The 7,915-nt window shown below is 48.0% G+C and overlaps 1 long non-coding RNA gene across 1 annotated transcript; it reads right to left on the bottom strand.

Annotated features, from left to right (window-relative positions):
* Positions 1–3,781: 3,781 nt before the first annotated feature.
* Positions 3,782–7,155, bottom strand: LOC118979773 (uncharacterized). Its single transcript, XR_005064989.1, has 2 exons — positions 6,993–7,155; positions 3,782–6,408 (listed from the first exon to the last, which is right to left on the bottom strand). It is a non-coding gene; the product is annotated as an uncharacterized LOC118979773 (long non-coding RNA).
* Between the last annotated feature and the right edge of the window lie 760 nt (positions 7,156–7,915).

Here is a 7,915-nt window from a genome sequence, read left to right as displayed (position 1 = left end):
TTCTCAGATTGGCACTGACAGATACATGCTCTGAGGCTGACCCTGTGAGCCAGGTGTCAGGGCCTGACCTCCTCTTGTCCCTTCTGTGTACCTGCACACTGGGAGGGAGTGGGTGTCAGAAAACCTCCCTCACCACCATTGGTATCTACTGTGCACATCTCTCTCGAGCTGCTAGTGTCCCTAAATATATTAAGAATATAAAATTTAATTCAAATTGGGGTGAAGGACCCTTCCCATTGTGTACAGGTTCCCTGTTCATGTAACAGTGCACTTGCTGGGGAGGCTACTTTGAGTGTTCTCACTGACATGGAAGACACAGGACTGAAAAACATGGTTTTCTCCTGGGTATGTAACTCTTAGTCTTACAGCCATCAATGGTGATTCATTTCCCTTGGGAAGGACATCCTTCCTACCACAGCCCCAGGGCCATTTGTACCAGAATTCACTGTGTCCATGCCACTCATGACTGATTTCTGAACAGATTTCATTATCAGCAACATAAATGTGAATTTCCCTGAACAAGTTAACAAGAATGTACTGTATTTATATTAGCATGGTGTGATCTCAGAAACTGCTTGTTGAAGAACAGATACGTGCAGCATGACACCATTCACATAAATGGTAAATGACCCAGAGAACAAGGGGAAATATCATTTATGGCTTCCTGTGTGTGTGATCATGCAGTGCTTCTCAGAACGTCCACACGAATACCTGGGGCCTTGACCAACTGGGAGCTCTGAGTTAGCAGGTCTTGGTGGTGCCTGAGATTCTGCTTTCTAACAGGCTCCCAGAGATGCCAGTGCTGGGCTACTTTGGGAGGGGGTGACTCTGGGGAGAGGAATCTGTCCTTCTCACCTTTTTCTGTGCATTGATGCCTTGGATTGTTTTGCTTCACCTGGGTGGCGGGGCCTCTCAGCTGTATCCTGGACTCTCATGAACTCTAAGATATTCTCACCCACAAGTGGTTGTTAAAATAGATGTTTCCATGGAAACATGAGGGCTGGCATCTTCTATTTCACTGTCTTGTTCCTGTCAACTCAGGTTGGTGATTATTTCATCTAAAGACCAACATGTAGAAGGACAACTATTTTCAAACCTGTATTTTGATTTTCTAGGATATGGAACAAAACCAGGTATCGAATAAAAGTTATGGTGAAAACAGCCTTCAATGGGAGTGATGTTACTGCTTCTTGGTGCACTTTGCTCAGGGACTAGAGGGCTAAGGTCACAGTCAAGTTCCATTGGGACTTTTCCACCATGACATTTAAATGCTAAGTCCTTTGTTTTTAGTTCTGTATCACCCTACTATCACCTTCATGTCCATCAACACATTTTGAGGACTGGGAATAAACTGAGTTGGTTAAAGAAAGAGAAACAAACCTGTTGCGAAGAGCACCACAGGTTAAATGCCAAAGGCAGGCCAGCGTGAATGGGATTCCTCACCTGGTCACACATGCTCAGTTCCATCCAGGAGTTCACTGTGCCTGGGCACCATAAATACAGTGAGGAAGCTCTGGCCTTGGCCTGCAGCTGGACGGGAGAGACAGGTCCTGCAGTAGTTTCTTCATTGCACTGGAACCAGTCACCTGAAACGTAGAGGCCACAATAGCAAGTTTATTATCTTGCAGTTCTCAAGGTCAGAGGTCTGATACGCAGTTTCTGGACCGAAACCAATGAGCCCCCTGTCTGTCTGTGTACTCAGATCTTCTGTGTTCTTTCTCAGAGTTTCAGTTTTCTCCTTGGTAGTTTTCTTGTGTATTATTGGTTTTTAATTGCTATGTCCTTTCAGCAGTTTGTTTGTTTCACAGTGTAGAATATTTATGTTTAGAATTAGCCAGCTGGACTCAGTTTAGAGGATTCCAATTTTGTTGGCTACTTCCCATTGATCCTGTGGGGAAGGCAGGTGAACATGTGTCTCGTTCTCTCCATCAGGCCTGAGCAGGTTGTGGGCCTTGGCCACGTCCATGCCCAAGAGCTACCTCATAGCCTGTTTGACCTGGTTCTTGTTGGCCTTGACATCCATAGTGAACAGAAGTGTGCCATTGTCTTCCACCTTCTTCATGGCTCCCTCGGTGGACAGGGGACACGATGATGGTGGAGTGGTCAAGCATGTGTCTCCTGGGGGTAGATACTTAGGCTGCCTCCAGAGACACAGTGTCTTTGGCCATCAGAAGGCAGTTGAAGCACAGTCCTTGTTTTTTTTGCGTGTCACGGACAACTTTCAGTTGTACTTTCTGTGCCTCCATAGCTTTGCTTTCCATTTGGGAGTGGCAGGGCCTTCTTTCCTCTCTTTGGGCACTGTCATCATGACCGGCCATTTGTTTTTTTAACCACAAATCGGTATCATTATTTTTTTCTGGTATAGAGAAATGTTATTGACTTTTATAAGCTGATATCTCTAGCAACCTTGATAAATTTTTATAATTGTAATGAAATCAGTTCTAGCACTTTGTGCATTCTGTTGGTTTTATAGGTATATAGTCAGATTATTGCAAATAGTGTCGAAGTATGTCTTGCAATACTTATGCCTCTCTCTCTTTTTTTTTCTCCTGTACTTGTAACTTCAGTCAGAACCTCCGTGGGTAGTTAGATTCTGAAACCATGTTTTCTACACTAGTTGGTATAGAACTCTGGACCATTGGCCAAACCCAGCCCACTGCCTATTTTTGTACTGCCTGCAAGCCAAGGCATTGCTGTATGTGCAATATCAGGAACACTATTGTCATCTCCAATAATGCAAGTTTCAAAAAAATATACCATTTCTCTTACTAACAGATGTGTATTCCCCAAATATTGTACTAAATATTCAATTTTGAATTTCATCAAAAAATGTGGACACGTATTTTCCCTATTATTTTGTTAGTACCTACATAATATTTTTTATTTTTCCTCTTGTCCTGCAAGACACAAAATATTTCCCAACCATCTCTTTAGAGACAGCATTTGCTGGCCCCTTCCCTGCACTAGGGCCTTTGCCCTGACCACTCTTTGCTCTGTGATTTGTGCTGCACTGTCCCCCAAATACACGTGATTTCTAACTGAGCCCCTTAGAGCATCTTCCATAAAGGGCATTAAATTTTCTAACTGTGGGATTAAGGAGATGCTTTTAAATTGTCTGCTTATAGCTCCCCTGGAATGACTTCAAGCTGAACCAAGGAAACATAGATTAATGTCAAGCAAACTTCCAGTGTAAATGCCAAACCAGGACACCCTGAGGTCATCTGGCATTTCCAGGGCAACCAGGGACACTCCAGATCTCCCTTCCCAGCCTTGCACACTCTGCCAGCTGAGTCTCTGGTCCCAGGACACACTTGAGTTGAAAGTGTCTGCGCCTGGAAGCAGGCCCATCAACTCTCCTGAGCTTTTCTGAAACACTGTCCTGCTGCTCACGAACCCTTTATGAAGGCTCTGATTGGCTCCTGGAAGAATAGACGGTTGACCCCTTGGTAAAGAAAAAGGGAGGAGGTCATGCCAGCCAGTTGAGGAGAGCCCGGCCGGGGAGAGGACCTGGTCAGCAGCACTGACAGAGATGGACCGGCTGCCTGGCTCCCCACGGCCTCCTCGGGTTCCCACATGTCTGTGCGTCATTATGCACGCAGTGTTCCTGAGACCCCCGTGAGCACTGCTGTCTCTGGACTCCGTGTGAAATACTCAGACCCAGGTATCTGCGTGTCCTGCACCCTCACAACATGCCGGTCCCTGTGTGTCACCTTGAAACAAGAAAAGCTGGGGTTTATGCTGCCTTTACTACCAGAAACAATAAGTAGAGACAAGGATTGAATCTTCATGGGTGTTTTATTCAGATGCAGGTGACCTGAGAGGAGAACAGGTTCTTTACCTGTAAAATCTGTCTTGACATTTCATCTCGGGCCGACCTTTTTATAAGGAGAAGAAACGGCAGGTGAGGGGTTTGGAGAAAAAGTGAATCAGGTAAGAGTTGAAGTCTGGCCGCAGTTTTCCCAGTGCTTCTTTACCTGTTGGTCAGCAACTCAGATACCAGCTCCTAAGCTGGCAGACCTCCTGGCGCCAGGGGGTTGAATTGCTTGTGTACCTCCTGGAGTCAGGTAGGTCCTGCATTCCAGTGCCTGGAACAACAGCTTTCCACCTTCATTAATCACTTAAGCCCATCAGCTAAGGCTAAAACCTTTAATTCTTGAGTTTCCCTATCAGCCTCACACAGAGGACTCCTCTGAACCCCAGCATTAGGCAGTGGTGTTTCCCCACCTTCCTTGGCCTCTCATGTTTATTTGTTTACAGCCTGGACACACTTTGCAGAAGGTAAGTGCAAGGAAGACAAGGAGCTGATTTTGTTCCCTCTACAGCCAACACCTGAAATGGTGCTTAGCCCCATCAACACAGGCTCACCATGTGCATTGGCTTCATCGGGGGCCTTCCCTGACCTGCACAGGAAAGCCTTGTGACTTGTGTGACCAGCGACGTGGGAGTGGAAGGTGGCCATGTCACATGCACCAGGATGTTTTACAGCTCTCCAGGTGGTTCCAAAGTGCAGCCAAAGTTGAAACACATCCATGTAAGGATGGGATGCGTTGGTTTCACCACTCATCTGTGACATAGAATCTCCAGAACCGGAGCGCGGAGAGGGGGGTGCCTGGAGTCGCCCCAAACGGCACTCTGTACTTGGGGTGGTGGGGGGAGGACTGCACATTGGCCAGGGGGTTAAGAGGGGTTCCCGGGAATGGCTTAGGCTACATGCAGGTCAAGTTTTCCTACTCTATTTCCTATTTAAGCTTCAAGTAATTAAGTTCCCATTTGTCCTATTAATGCTTTGACAATATCAGCCTTCCTTAACTTCCTCTCTGTACAATAACATTGCCCCCTTGTTTTGTTTTCATTTCTCTTTAACCTCTTTGCCTTGTATTAAGTCGCCATAAAGACACTCAGCCGGGCTCGTTAATCAGTGCCAACAGACTGTTTGGAAAGACGAGGAGCCATCGAGCTCCCCTTCCACCAGGCTTTCTCTGCACCTTCCGTGGACCGATTGGACCACATTTCCCCCCTTCTTGTTAAATGAGCAGTTCAGCCGTCGTGAATTCCAGTGTTAGCGCCCTGTTCTCAACCAAAATCAGCTTCTCTCTTCTCTGCACTTGCCTCCTATAACTTGGAGAGTCTAAGATGAGATACAAGGAACGGTATTAAAAAGATATATTTCCCATTCGCACACACAGAACTACATTACAGTGAACTTCTGAAGGAGAGGAAAAATCCTCTGTGTGTGTGTGTGTGTGTGTGTGTGTGTGTGTCCAGTGTAGCACGTATCGAAGTCATATCGAACACCAGAACATAATGCATGTTAAAATTTGTAGAATAAAGGCACAGAGCATACACTATCATTGGGCAGGACTTGCACCAACAGAACAAAGCACAAACTGACTGGCAGGGTTCTGTACCCAGATGATTCTTACACATTCCCTGCCTTAGAAACATTACCTCCACCTTCAAAATACTCCAACCTCCTCAGGCCACTCTCCAGAGGTATTTCACATTAGTTTTATGCTTAAGGTTCTAGCAATGTCCTTAGTTCTTGAAGGCGTAGCTTATGAGTATATCTATCTTTAAGGTATCTGGAGAATGTGTTAAGGAAATAGCACAGTGAACTATGTGGCCCGTAAGACTGCTTCTATTTAAGAAATCACCGCTAGGCCTCCCAGTAAACATGGTCTGTTAGACATATAATTACCTGTGCCCCCTCCTGAAGCTCCACTCAAATGAATGAAAAGGTTTGGGGGATAAAAAGAGGGAGGTGTCTCCAGAATCTGTCAAAGACCCAAAGAATAAAAGAGGAAGCAATAGCAGAAGAGGATGGACACACACTGGGGAGTTAGCAGGGGGCTCCACTAGGGCTGAGTCAGAGAACCAGAGAAAGCTGGACGTGCTGCCCCTGCAGGGGAAGGAGAGGCAAGAAGGGCTCAGCTCCCCAGGCAGCACTCGGGAGAGGTGCCAGCCCAGGAGGCAGGGAGGCAAAGGGAATCTCTGCAAGGATGGGTCAGAAAGGCACTTCAGCGCCCCTCTTCGGCAAGCCCAGAGGGTCCAGCCTGGTAGCAGGGTGGGAGGGGGAGAGGCGGAGAGAAGTGGTGAGTTTCTAGACAGCCAACATCCTTTCCCGATGCATGGAGTATATAGCATGAGAAGAGGGGAAAGAATGACATCTTGGGTTTCTGACCCAAGCAAGAGGAAAAGTGGAGTTGACACTAGTCCAAAAGAACACTGCAGGAGTTACAGGCTTAGAAGCAAAGGTCAGGAGCTCAGACATGGACAGGCGCAGGCTGAAAGGTCTGTGTGGCAGAGCTGAGCCACCCCCTCTGCCGTCCTGGTCAAGAATCAGACATGCCCTCTTCTCCAGACAGGGGGATCATGTCTATGGTCCCAGGCTGTTTGCCAAGCAAACATCTGCGAAGACACAGCCAAGGACATAACGTGTCACAAGACAGACAGGAATGGTGTGGAAGAGGGCCCCCCCACCAGGCAGTGCCCACCCCGTCATTTCTGTTTTGTCTTGGCTTCTAGAAATCTTTCCTATGAACGTACCCTTCAGTTGGCCACTGTGACTATCATCGCCAACAGGAGCTGAGACCAGATTTACTCAGCGTGTACTCTAAGAAGCAGAGTTAGACCAATCCGCCGTATTGACCTTGGTTATGTCCCCCGGAGCTCCAGCTGAACAAATCCTACAAACCCTAAGTATCTACCTTGGAAAGCCAAGGGGGTTTCTTCCAAGTTTCTGCACTAACTCAAAGCTTTAATCTGGGTGGAGCAGGATACAATGGCAATGGCACAGCCCTACCTTGACCCCCAAGGGGGAAGTCAAGGTGATCCTTCCATCCATAACCACCCAAGACCAAGGTGCTTACTTCCTTAAGCACTTCTAGGTCTCTTATGACCACCTCTTAAGGTGCAAGCCACTGTGTTTTAGGAGAAAGCTAAACCGTAAGCACTACAGTCCCAAAGGAGAACATCCTTGAAAAAAAGCTTACAATTCTGGAGGCCCCCAAAGTGCGGTCGACGTCAGTCAGAAAGCTCAGGTTGGCGCTGGCTCCAACGTGGCCTTCCCGCTGCTGGTAAGACTTCGAGTGGCCGGTTTCATCCACTTGGAGGGGCTGCCTGAGGACAGTCAGTCGCGTAGTCCCCAGCACCAGCTGGGCCACGGCCCGTGCCTCACACAGCCGAGCAGAGTCTTCTGGCGGAGGACGGCTGAGCCAACACTTGGTTAAACTTTCGGCAGCAGTTGGGAGAAACACACTCTGGGTTTTCCGTCTGTGGGAAGGCTCCGGGATGGTTCTAGAGGTCAGAGAGGTTGTTTACGCCCCTCTACCCCCACGCCCAGGTGCTGCTTTGTTGCTCTGTCTTCACCTCCATAAAATCTCATGTCCCATTTCAGAAGAACTTGACCTTTTATCCAATCATCCCAGTCACACCCAGACCTTTCATCCAGAAAGTCCAGTTTTGTGAAACTTAAGAATATCCAGCATATGCCAATCAGTCGCTGCCTGGGAGGCAGCCCTGACAGCCTCGGAGGGGGTCCAAGAGGTGACAGAGTCAACCTGCTAAGGAGGGGGAGGGGAAGCACCCTCGTGAGGTGGCCTCCCTCACCATGAAATGAAAGGGGTAACTTTGGGGAGGAGTCCCAAGTATGGCCTGAACCTCTAGCTCTACATCGAAAACATTCTGTTCAGTCAGCAGCTTGATTCCCGTCAGCCTCAGAACCAGCTGGTGCCACAGGCATCTACCTGAATGGCCCAGACGGTCCAATCAGCAAGCTCGGTTTGTTTCAACAGCTTGCGTGCCCCCTTTGACCTGGCAGTCTACGCTTTTCCAAGTGGAAGAACAAGCAGTCAGGCCATTGGCAACAGACCTCGAGTCTGAGCTCTGCCCCCTGAGTGGGGCGCCCACGTCTGCT

Source organism: Sturnira hondurensis, unplaced genomic scaffold (assembly GCF_014824575.4).
Source record: "Sturnira hondurensis isolate 20B ecotype Veracruz unplaced genomic scaffold, ASM1482457v3 Scaffold0022566, whole genome shotgun sequence".
NCBI lineage: Eukaryota > Metazoa > Chordata > Mammalia > Chiroptera > Phyllostomidae > Sturnira > Sturnira hondurensis.
Note: the sequence above shows the minus strand (reverse complement) of the source record. Positions and strands in the feature narration are given on the sequence as shown.